The sequence below is a fragment of the Pan troglodytes genome, chromosome X, assembly GCF_028858775.2.
Source record: "Pan troglodytes isolate AG18354 chromosome X, NHGRI_mPanTro3-v2.0_pri, whole genome shotgun sequence".
In the NCBI taxonomy this organism is placed as follows: Eukaryota; Metazoa; Chordata; class Mammalia; order Primates; family Hominidae; genus Pan; species Pan troglodytes.
In genome coordinates, this window is record NC_072421.2 from 27,487,322 (window position 1) to 27,500,881 (window position 13,560).

At 36.0% G+C, this 13,560-nt stretch overlaps 1 long non-coding RNA gene across 1 annotated transcript in view; it reads left to right on the forward strand.

The window, feature by feature from the left end:
- The first annotated feature begins 1,539 nt into the window (after positions 1-1,539).
- LOC107971026 (uncharacterized) overlaps positions 1,540-13,560 on the forward strand; it is a 49,446-nt gene continuing 37,425 nt past the window's right edge. The window contains exon 1 of the long non-coding RNA XR_008541910.2: positions 1,540-1,661. This is a non-coding gene — a long non-coding RNA (uncharacterized LOC107971026). The remainder of the gene's footprint in view (positions 1,662-13,560) is intronic.

Consider the following 13,560-nt stretch of genomic DNA (forward strand, 5'->3'; position numbering starts at 1 on the left):
ACATTTTATTGGATACAACTAGTCACATGGCCATCTCTAACTACATGGGTCCTGAGAAGTGGAAACTGCAGTGTACAAGAATTAGAGGACAACCAGATACTGATCGCCGTTAATAATGAAAGAACATTTAGTTATCTGTGGGGCCAGAATGGACAGAGTTGCAACCTAGAAACTCCGTGCAGGGTAAATTTGATGCACTGACAATGTTCTATATTTTAAGTTGGCTGGTTGATATATACACATTTATATTTAATATTAATATAATTAGTATTAATACATCAACATATTTACACTATATAGACACATTTCCTACTTTATATATTTCATAACAAAAAGGTGGTAAAAATCTTGTGCAAAGTACACAATAGAGTCCTTTGATATTGTGGAGTTAGTCATATTTTATTTGGAGAAAACTCATGGAAACAAATTACACTATCTTAAGAGGAAGAGAAATTAGCTTACAACAAATTAAGAACAAGCACCAGTTTCAGAACTTTAAAGAGATGAAAGAATGTTTGTCAGGTGATGTTATATCTCAGATTCCTTTCTCCTATATAGTCTCCGTTCTCAGAAGAGCACTCTTTTCAGAGGCAAGTGGGAAAAGTGCTTCTCACTTAAAATAATCACCAGAAAAATTCCCAGAAATATATATTATTGTTTGGCTTGAGTCATGTGGCGATTTCTTTACTAATTCCTGGAGGCAGTGATGTGATTCTGTAATGGGCTAGGACTTCCCCTTGTTGCCATCTATGGGTGTTGTGGGGACAGATGTCACACCCTTCCAAATCACAAGGTATATGTAGGGATGTTTCTTCACATGAAAACTGGATGATGATGAAAGTAAAAAGAGAGGGAGGGAGAGAAAAAGCACAGATAGAGAGAGGCAGAAAGGGGAAAGAAGGAAGGAAGGAAGGAAGCTAGCTATGCAATCAGCAACAGAGGTTACTGCTAACAGCAAGATTTATAATATTTAAAAGCTTAAATTCCACTTTAAAGGTTGTTTCTTTTATCAAAATTCAGTAAATCCCTATGATTTTCTTTTCTGCAAATTCAGAGCCCTGCATTATGTACTCTGTTGTTTAAATATGACACAATTGATTTGTCCATTGTCTTGTCAACATAGTCAGCTATAGTGTGATATTTATATTTGTCCCCAAAGCAGGTCTCTACAAAATAAGGCTAGCTGCTGAGCACAGGTTGACTAACATAGACAATTATTTTATTTTGATGTCCTTAAATTACCAATAAAAAATGCCCCCTCCTACCACCTCCTCATCATTTTTATAAAAAGTTAAACCTGTGTATACTTTATGAAATCTCTGTTCCAAATTTATTGGTACCAATGGGATTGTTCAACATATTGTATTGCATATATCTCTGATATGGTTTGGTTCTAAGTCCCAACCCAGACCCAAACCTCACTTGAATTGTAAAAATCCCCATGTGTCATGGGAGGGACCCAGTGGGAGATAATTGAATCACAGGGGTGGGTTTTTTTCCGTGCTGTTCTTGTGATAGTGAATAAGTTTCACAAGATCTGAGGGTTTTATAAAGGGCAATTCCCCTGCACAAGCTCTCTTTCCTGCCACCATGTAAGATGTGACTTTGCTCCCCATTCACCTTCAGCCGTGATTGTGAGACCTCCCAAGCCATGTGGAACTGTGAGTCCATTAAATGTCTTTCCTTTTTAAATTATGAGTCTCAGGTATGTCTTTAATAGCAGTGTGAGAACAGACTAATTTAGTAAATTGGTACCGATAGAGTGGGGTGGTGCTGAAAAGACACCTGAAAATGTGCAAGCAACTTTAGAACTGGGTAACAGGCAGAGGCTGGAACAGCTTGGAGGGCTCAGAAGAAAATAGGAAAATATGGGAACGGTTGGAGCTTCCTAGATACTTGTTGAATGGCTTTGACCAAAATGCTGATAGTGATATGGACAATAAAGTCCAGACTGAGGTGGTCTTAGATGGAGATGAGGAACTTGTTGGAAACTGGACTAAAGGTGACTCTTGCTACGCAAAGAGACTGGTGGCATTTTTGCCCCTGCCCTAGAGATCTGTGGAAATTTGAACTTGAGAGAGATGATTGGGGTATCTGGCAGAAGAAATTCCTAAGCAGCAAAGTGTTTAAGAGGAAACAGAGCATAAAAGTTTGGAAAATTTGCAGCCTGATTATACAATAGAAAAGAAAAACCCATTTTCCGGGAAGAAATTCAAGTCTGCTGCAGAAATTTGCATAAGTAACAAGAAGCTGAATGTTAATCACCAAGACAATGGGGAAAATGTCTTCAGGGCATGAAGAACTCACAGCAGCCCCTCCCATCACAGGCCCAGAGGCCTAGGAGGGAAAAATATTTTCTTGGGTCAGGTCCAGGACCCCCCTGCTATGTGCAGCCTAGGGACTTGGTGCCCTGTGTCCCAGCAGCTCCAGCCATGGCTAAAAGGGGCCAAAGTACAGCTCAGGCCATGGCTTCAGAGAGTCCAAGCCCCAGGCCTTGGAAGCTTCCATGTGGTGTTGAGCACCATGTGGGTGCGCAGAAGTCAAGAATTGAGGTTTGGGAACCTCTGCCTAGCTTTCAGAGGATGTATGGAAGTGCCTGGAAGTCCAGACAGAAGTTTGCTGCAGGGGCACCTCTCCTAGGGCAGTGTGGAAGGGAAATGTGGGGTTGGAGCCCCCACACAGAGTCCCCACTGAGGCACTGTCTAGTGGAGCTATGAGAAGAGGGCCATCGTCCTCCAGACCCCAGAATGGTAGATCCACCAACAGCTTGCACCGTGCACCTGGAAAAGCCACAGACAATGCCGGCCTGTGAAAGCAGCTGGGAGGGAGGCTATACCCTGCAAAGCAACAGGGGTGGGGCTGCCCCAGGCCATGGGAGCCCACCTGTTACATCAGCATGACCTGGATGTGAGATATGGAATCAAAGGATATTATTTCAGAGCTTTAAGATTTTACTGCCCTGCTGGATTTCAGACTTGCATGGGGCCTGTAGACCCTTTGTTTTGGCCAATTTCTCCCATTTGGAATGGGTATATTTACCAGAATGCCTGCACCCCCATTGTATCTAGAAAGTAATGAATTTGCTTTTGATTTTACAGGCTCATAGGCAGAAGGGACCTGCCTTGTCTCAGATTAGACTTGGGATGGTGGACTTTTGAGTTGATGCTGAAATGAGTTAAGACTTTGGTGGACTGTTGGGAAGGCATGATTGCTTTTGAAATGTGAGGGCATAGATTTGGAGGGGCCAGGGACGGAATAATATGGTTTGGCTTTTGGCTTTGTGTCCCCACCCAAATCTCACCTTGAATTGTGTTCATCCCCATGAGTCATGGAAGGGACTCAGTGGGAGGTAATTGAATTATGGGGGTGGGTTGTAATTGTCTTAAATCATATTTTTTCAGTCTCTACGTTGTTATTTTTACAAAATTTGTTTGGAGAAAAGTGATTTGACATTGGAAAAAAATTCTTTTTATCTGACCTTGTATCACCTGTTTCTAGTGTCTCCTTCATATGCTGGCAGAGAAAAGATCAGCAGTAAAAACAACAGATGTTAGGATCCATTTACTTGATAATGATTTCTCAGTAATTCTGTGGGCTTGATTGGGGCTATTAGTCAAGAGCTTCCAGATAGTTTTAGATTTAAAAAATTAAAGGTCTAGTTCATTCAATGCCAATTTTACATTTTTAATTTACATCTATGAAGGAATAGTAGGTTCTTTTGTCTTTTTAAAATTACAAGCTGGATATCACCTAGGTAGCACATCAGACACAGGATTCCTACCATTCCAATAATGGGCTGTCACTCTAACCTTTGAGTTTGAAAGGGCAAAAACAAGTTCTGGTATATTCCTTTTTAAGCCATTCTTCTTTTATCCTTCACATTTGGCTTGCTTGAGAAAGAGCGTATTCCTTAGATTTTTTGCTTGAAATATCAAGGAATACAATAACTAGGCATTGAAAGAAACATCCATAACAATTCAAATATATGACTGCACCACAGAATCTAGCTTTACTAGTGTTTTAAAAATACACACAAAATTTTTTTCTTAAAGAAAAAATTCTGTATTTTCCTGAAATATTTTTAAAAATATATTAAAATGAAACACAACCAAACAAGAGGTTCATTTGTTCTGTGCTCCAAGAACTACCCAATACTAACTGTCATCCTTGTCACAACTGAATTTGTAATTAATTTGAGCTAACAAAGGAGTGCAGAAAGTCTGATAAAAGTATAGTAAATAATTTGCAAGTGAAAAATCAATACTTGAAAGAAAAAAGTCTTTATGCTTATGCCATTAAAAGAAACACTGTAAACACAGTCAGATTCAGTTACAAAAATATCCATTAATAAAATGACCAGCTATAAAAATGAATATATTTAATTTTAAAAGAACAATGGATAAAATATCTTTCAAATTAAGAAAGTGGCATAGTTAACATAATGTATTTATAGAATTGTGCAGTAAAATATGTTGAACAATTCCATTGGTACCAAGAAATTTGGGACAGAGATTTCATAAAATGTGTATAGATTTAAGATTTTGTAACAAACAGTTAAATGCATATTTTATTCAATAGGTAATAAAACAATATATCAACTGATTTACAATAAAGTTTTAATTTTTTTCAATCATTTATGCACCAAATAACGATATGGGGTATTAGGAGAAGAGATCATTGTATTTAAATTGAGTTTTGCAAAGCAAAATTAAACTCTAAAATCAGTTGATAATTGCTTTGTCTGGATTTTGTGGACTTATTTAAATTGAGTAATGATTTCCCCACGTTTTTCTGATTTTCCCCCTTTCTAACATTACTTCATTGTATAGTTTTTAAAATAAACTACAATGTTTGATAGTTTTTCTTTAAACAAAGGCAGTATGTTGTTTGATATTTTCTTAATGATTAAAAACAAATTAGCTAACCAGGCATATGGATTTTTATTAACTAGTATAGAAAGATTAACAAAATAAAGATTCCCCTGCCCTGTTTCCCATTGCTGATGCCTTTGTAAATCAAACATTTAAAATTTATATTGATTATTTTAGTTTTCCTTTTTATTTCTGTTTCTCTACATAATGTAACTACACTACTATTTCATTTTTTCTTTTTTTAAAGACTCTAAAGGAAATATCAATAGCATACATATTAAATGAGATCATACACAAGATAAAATTGCAAAGAACAACACAGTGAAAAGTAATGTCAGTGAAAAGGAAATGCCTTATCCTTTAGTAGAGTGTTAAATCCACGGTTCCACTTCCTGCTGGCAAGTATTTTTACCAAGGTTTTGGGTAATCATCCAAACAGATTTTTGTCACTCAACCACAGATATGCATGTGCACACATACATACACACACATACACACAGTGTGCAAATGAAAGCATTTTCTTTCCCCTTTTACACTTGCGTATTTACCTTAACAATAAATATATCTGATTCTTATTAAAGGTTGCAGAATATTGTTTGAGCCATAATGGATTTAATTAGTTCCCCTTTAGTGAATATTCCTATTTTTCTTGCTTTTCTTTTACAAATTATGCTGCAACAAACAGCACTGTACACCTTCCTTTCTACAGGTGAGAATTGTTGATTGGTATAAATAAAATGGAAGATTTGCTGCATCACATAAATGTGCATTTCAATTTAATAGATATGGCAAGTGACCATCAAAGTGAAATTAGTTTTACTTCCCACCATTTATGTATAAAAATACATATTTCCCCACAGAATGCTCTCAAACTTTTTGAGTTCAACAACCCAAATGATGAAATAGTGGATGTAATTGTTACTTTAATGGGCATATGGTATGTAATTGAAACTGACCTAATTGTCCCATAGAACTGATGTTTATGGTTGCTTTTGAGTACACATAGAAATTGACCCTCCTGGTCTTAAAACTTGAGAAAATTTGTCTTATCAGAATTTCTTTCTCAGAAAAATAAATATCAGGCCTCCCAGATTGTATCAAGGGACTGAAACTTACCAGATCATTGCATTTGGACAATGAGACATCAGACACCTCACCCATCATGAATGCCTAAGTGACCACCTGCTTCCTGTTGACCAGTTTCTCTTCTCTAGTCCTCCCTGATTCCTGTTTTCCTGCATGTAGTTACATGTTTTCCCTGCTATATAAACCCGTGATTTTAGTTGGTCATGGAGGTGGATTTAAGATTGATCTCTTTTTCTCCTCAGCTGCAGCACCCAGTTAAAGTCTTCTTCCCTAGCAATACTCACATCTCAGTGATTGGCTTTCTTTACAATGAGCAACAGGATCTAGATCAACTAAGCAACCACAACTTGTCCATCTGACAGAAACCCAATCCTGGCAAAAATGTAAAAGTGGAGCCAGGACAAGAGCTAGATCTTATATATCAACCACTGAATTTTGTATTTCTGTGTTTGTTTCTGACTCATGGCTAACATTTTATAATTGAAGCTACAAGCTCTCTATTTGTGTCTGTATGTGTGTTTATGTACTATGTATATATACGTAATAGTTTCCTGCCTCCACATAGTATTACCAAATTAGATTATAAAAATCCCTTCAAATACTGCTGTTTTGATTGGTTTAGAGCTTACTCCAGTAAAACTTCATTTCAACAATAATTATGCTCTTAGTATATCAGCTTGAAGATAGTCTTAAAGATCTTTTGGTACTTTAAAACCTTATGCTTATGCTAAAATTAAGTATTCAAGGAATGAAGGATGTCTTGTTACAGAATAAATTTATTAATTACAATAATTTTATTGTAAATAAAATCACTGGTTTTTACAGAATGAAATGGGAAAATCTGAATGGAAAAGAAAAATGGAATAGAACAAAGTGGAAGGGAAAAGTAGCACAATGTTCATGGAAAATGAATTGTATTTGTTGTGGTCAAAGATAACTATGATTATATGGGTTTATTTTTAAGATTAAAAAAAGACTTAGTGTCAAATATGATATGGTCCAAAATTAGAATTTGGTTTACTCTCTGTTAAAATAACAGAATTTACTTGGACTATTAGTCTGTTCTTAATAAGAGGTTATGAAAAAAATAAATTTCTTCTTTACCTTCAGAATAATCTGTCTAGAAATTAAAGATCTTTTATTATCAGAATTATTTCCCCTGCTTTATGTTGACTTTACTATGCCCTTGATTATTTAGGAGAACAAAGTCTTGTCAATTTTAAAAGCTAATAAGGTTTTATAAAGTCATATTACCTCCTATATTTACTTCTGAAATTTTGTATAGTCATTTGATTAAATAAGAAGCCAAATATTGTTTTTCAACAACCCATGATTTTATTTAATCAACTGTTGAAATCTCCTGACAACTTTTGATATTTTGTCTTCCAGAAATCAAATCCTAAATAATATCTTCCTGATCTCAAGCTTTGAGATTTCCTGGGGGATTCCTGGAAAATTACAAAGGCTCTTTCATCTTGTTAAAAGAGAGGGGCTAGAATAATATATCAAATTATTGAAATGTTATGAGTTACATAGGAAGTATTGTCAAATCAGAAGAAATGCCTGACCTTTCCTAGTTTAAATTTGTATGAATAAAATGTTACTAATATAAATATTTGACAAATTGTATGAAGTTATTTGAGATTTGTCAATGTTCATGCTGTGTATGATATATCGTGCTATAGTTTTGCCTGATATAAGACAACAGTGTAGTGTTATTGGTCAACTTCACTTTTTTTTAATGTTGTATGCCACAGAAGCAACCAAATTTCCATGTCAATTGGAATATTTTTGTTGAACTCATTATATCATTAACCATGGCTATTTTCTCTTTGCCATTCAGAGGTAGTTTTGTTTCACTCTAATGCTTCCCTTAACGTGCTTAGCCAGAGTACTTTGGTTATAAACCAGAGTACTTTGTCTTCAACAAGAAGGGACTGTCTCAGAGACCCAGGAAAAGGTCTATGCCAGGCAGTATGGGGCACAGACTTCTGAGGAATTGTTAAGTTAATATTGACAACATACCATGGACTGAGTCAAGCTATCCAGTAATCTAGTGAAGAAGCTGATGAGTTCATGAAACTGCCGGTTCAAACTCAGCATAATTTTATCGTCTTTCAGGAAGGAGAGAATGTAAATAAATTAGCTAACTTTGGAATCTTGCATTCTCATTTGTTTAGTAGTTATTTAAATTCATTAAATTGCTTCATATAAGTAACCATTATTCCTGACGGTAAAATTAAGTTTTTCTGTGCCTGGCTTATTTCACTCAGCATAATGTCTTCCTTGGTCATCCATGTTATCACAAATGGTAAGATGTTTTTCTTTTGCGAGACTGATCTTATTTTCTCAAGATGACTGACTAGAAACATCAGATGCCAGTTCTGAGAAAGATCAAAGTTACAACTGAATGGTCATGATGTGAACAGAAAGCTAAAGGAAGAGAGCCGGCACTGTTGCAGAGCCCACAGGAAAAAGTTGGGACACAGAAAGGGAAGGTAGCAAGAGTCTGGCAGAGATTGACCTCCGAGGAGTTTGAAGTCCCACAGAGGGGGCAAGTGTGCTGTTTCTTTGCTCCACTCATTCCTGTGACAAACTGCTGACTGACAAATTATTGGGGAGCACCTCTGCCCTCATTAACACCTGCAATGCTGTCAGTGGCAATTTGGGAACTTCCTGGGAATAGAGCCCCAGGTGGCCTGCTTATACAGATGTGCTTGCATTCCTCTCAGGTCCAAACTGAGATGGCAGAAACCATACTGGTTATGCCCCTATTGTGGGCCACTGTCCTGCTCAGGGAACCTCATCCCTTGTGTCACTGCATCACCAGATTCCCTGCAAATGTACCCAAGAACCTGCTCTGACTTGGCAACCACGGGGGACTGGTGGAACCATGAGGAATTGCAGAATCCCTGGAGATGTAACCTTCCACGCAGGCCACCCTTAAGGGAGTGGGGAGCATAGCCCACAAAAGCACCCCTTGTGACAAAGGAAACATGGGTCCAGTGCGGATCTCTGAAGGAGGCAGCACCAATGACCAGAAATAGATGTGTGTGTGTGGAGGGGGGTGGGTGGGGGTGTGTCATCTCCCATTCCCCTTGTCCACTGTTCCAGATGCAGCAGAGGCTTTCTCCACTGCAGACTGTCACGAATGCACTTGAAGACAGCCTTTCCAGTGCTATTCACAGAAACTGCACCCCCGTTGAAAGTGAGCTTGTACCCCACTGGCATGCATGATGGGCAGGGCCCAATCTCCCCCTCCGTACATAGAGGAGCAGCATCCCAGCAACAGAAGGCAGACAAGCCATGAAGCCTGGTCTGGACTGGAAGAAGAAGCATTGTCCTGGGGTCATTTCAGTCCTGGGGTCATTTCAAAATATTCTTCTGCCAGAAGAATATTTTCTCTGACCTCAGTAACACTGTGGCCAGAAGTCAAAGGACACTGTCTATATGAACTGAAGGTCATGAGCTCTGTGACAGGGGCACAACAGGGAAGCAAATCACATTCCTCCCTGCCCAGGACTAGAGACAGATGTAACCCCTCAACTTCTTCCCCCAAGACCTCAGTACATCCCAACACAACTCTCCCTGCCTGCCCCCATCAGGATGGGTTGCCTCCACTTATCAAAGGGCTACCAAATGTTACTCTTAAGCGCCACCTACTGGAATGGAGACTGAACTGCATCACTGAATAAAAATCCTGCTGTCCGAAGAGCACAGGGTTAGTGCATGAGATAAGCTTCCTGAGACCGCTGCATTCCCAGTCACGCAGGGCATAGTGTATTGGCTCATATGCCCAACACATTGCTAAGGCAAGCAGCATTTGAGAAAACCACCACACATGATTCCATATCTTTGTTACTGTGAATGTGCTGCAATGAACATGGGAATGCAGATAACGCATCAAAATACTGGTTTCACTTATTTTGGATATATACCCTGCAATGAGGTTGCTGGATCATATTTTTAATTTTCTGGGGAACCTCCATGCTGTTTTTTTATAACGACTGTACCCATTTACATTCCCACCAATAGTGAACAAGTGTTTTCTTTTCTCCACGTCTCCACCAACACTTATTATCTTTTGCTTTTTGATAAAATACACTCTAATACGTATGAGGTGATATCTCACTGTGGTTTTAATTTACATTTCCCTGATGGTTAGTGATGTTGAGAATTTTTTCATATCTGCATTGGCCATTTGTATGTCTTCTTTTAAGAAATATCTAAGTCTTTTGTCCATTTTTAATTCCGTTATTTATTTTCTTGTTATTGATTTGTTTAAGTTCCTTATAAATTTTGGATATTAACCCCTACCAGATGTAGCAAACTGAATTCAATGGCACATTAAAAGGATGGTTCACTATGATCAGGTGGGATTCAAGAATGGATCACCATATGCAAATCAATAAATGTGATACACCCCATTAACAGAATGAAGAACAAAAACCATATGATCATCTCAATAGATGTAGAAATGCATTTGACAAAATTCAACATTTTTTATGATAAAAACTCTCAACAAGTTAGTTATAGAAGCAATGTACCTCAACACCATAAAGGTCGTGTATCACAAGCCCACATAACATAATATGCAATGGTGAAAAGTTAAAGCTTTTCCTCTAAGATCAGGCACAGTACAAGCATGCCCAATCTTGCCGTTTCTATTCAACATAATAATGGAAATCCTAGCCAAAGTGATTAGGAAAGAGAAACAATAAAAAACATCCAACTCACAGATAAGGGAGTTAAATTGTTTCTGTTTACAGACAAAATGATTATATATATATATATAATTGTTGGAAATAATAAATGAATTCAATAAAGTTTTGAGATACAAAAGTAATGTACAAATATCAGTAGTGTTTATATGCAGTAACAACAAACTCTCCAAAAAACAAATCAAGAAAATTATCCCATTTAAAATAGCTACAAAAATATAAAATACTTAGCCATAAATTTAACCAAGAAGGTAAAAGATGTGTATACTGAAAACCATAAAACATTGATGAAAGGAATTGAAGAAGATACAAATAAATGGAAGGATATTTTGTGTTCCTGGAGTGGAGTAATTAATATTGTTAAAATGTCCATACTACCCAAAGTGATCTACAGATTCAATGCAATGCAATCCCTATAAAAATTCCAATTACATTTTTCCCAGAAGTGGAAAAAATCCTAAAATTTGTACGAAACCACAAACGACTCTGAATAGCCAAAGCAATATTGAACAAAAGTGACTAAGCTGGAGGCATTGCACTTGCTGTTCTCAAAATGTACTACAAAGCTATAGTAATCAAAACAGCAGAGACTGGCATCAAAACAGACTTATACATCAAAGAAACAGAGTAAAGGGCCCAGAAATAAATCCATGAGTTGACAGTTACCTGATCTTTTTACAAAAGTGCCAAGAACACACAATGGAAAAAAGAGAGTCTCTTCAATTAAATGGTGTTGGTTAACTGGATATCCACAAGCAGAAGAATGAAATTAGATCTTTATCTCACCCCATATACAAAAATCAACTCAAAATGGATTAAAAACTTAAATATAAGACCAGAAATTATAAGCCTACTAAAAGAAAACATAGGTAAACCCTTCTTGACATTGATCTTGGCAAATATTTTTTGAATATGACACCAAAAACACCAGCAAAAAATAAAAAATTAAAAAATTTAAAGAAATAGACAAATGGGATTGCGTCAAACTAAAAAGCTAAAAAGCTTCTGTACAACAGTGGAAACAATCACCAGTGAAAAGACCACCTACAGAATGAGATAAAATATTTGCAAACCATAGAGTAGGTGTTTTAAAATGTATAAGATAATAAAATGAATTATATGCCCATATATAGGCAAACTTAGGAAAAATTGAAAATATTTTAGAAAATAAACATTTATTGATTTAATTGTGGCTTAAAAGAAAAAACAGAAAATTTGATCAGCTATAAAAGTTGGATGCATTTTACCATCATTCCAAAATATACTTACCAGCCTTAGCACACCATGACATACTTCTGTCCCGGAAAATTATACAGGCTTGTTTTAAGAATAACAAAGGATTATGTGGTGTGCAATCTCAATAAGTCAAACATTTTGGTATATGTAAGATCATATATTAATTCCCATACTTACAGCTTCAGCTCTTTAATATTGGTGTATCATTTCATAGACTGAGTCAAATTTTTTTCATCAACTGCAAAAGAAAACCTCGATATTTTAAGTGAGTTTATCACAATGGGTTTATTATGTTTACATATTTGTTTTATCTGCTTTATTTGGGATTTATTTTCTCACATTATTTTTATGCTTCCTTGTAATGCATCTATGGTATGAAACTTAGACAACATACAATGTAAATTTATATCCTAGCTCATTTCACTTTTTGTTTTAATCTGCAGAAATTTCAGAACAAAATTTACAGTTGAATTTTAGTATCACAAGGGCATTATCACATGCATTTTTTCTAGATTAATTTTATATATTCTATTTTCATAGTATTCCCCACATATATAATTCCTTCCCATGTTCCATTTATATATTTATAATAATACATACTTATTTGTTTTTATTTTTTATGTATCATCTTGTTGTACATCACCATATACAGCATTTGGAATAAAAGGCAAAGTAAATGTAAAAAGAAACCCAAAATCCAAAAACCCAGATTCAGCAGCAATTTAGCAAGAAATATATTTTTAAATAAGCCCTTATATAGAGAGAACACTTTCAACTGGAAGTTCTAGCCTACTAAGCCTGTATCACCTGAATTTTTTAATAACAAACTATTCAAAATCATATTTTTTTTTACTTTTACTTAAGACTTTTATAATCCATTGCTCAACAGTTAGTATAAAATGATGAATGCTTATTTTCTGTAATTTTTGTATAAATTTAAAAATGTAAGTATTCTAAATCTGTTTAGACATGATTTATCTTGATACATTTCCACAATGTGCATTTTTATATCAGCTATTTTCAAAACTAAAGATAAATTTTTATCCTCTTATGACATTATGGCTTATTCTTTGGCTGTAAATTTACCTGTTTTTACACTATTAAATTTGAGTATATGCAGTTCAATGAAATCATCTCAGTTGCTTGGTATTTCTTTAATAGAAAATTGCACATACAAATTACTTACTGCATACAGCAAGTAGGCTGACACAAGTAAATTTAAATTTTTGCTGTTCATTCCTTTGATTTATGTAATATTGTTCTTTTCCTCCATCAAATTATTTCAATGATGTCTTTGGCAGAGTGTTTTACTAAATAACGTGTGATTCATAGTGTTGGAAAAGATGCTCCAAGCGTGACTATACTCTGATGCATTTACTGATTAAGGATGTTTGACAAACTGTGTCTCGGCTGTGGTGCAACCCACAGGCTTTTCTGTTGTGAGAAGCAAATGACATCTCTAACAGTAAAAAAGGCAACATGGTGCATATGTTTCCCCAACAGTATAGCTTTTATCACTATCACTCAGAGGTCACAGAAAATGACACCCCAATTCAGCAAATAGAAACTCTCAGCTTTCCCAGGGCAGAATCTACAGCAAATAGGCCAATATATGAAGTACAATGGAGTAACATAAAAACTGCTAT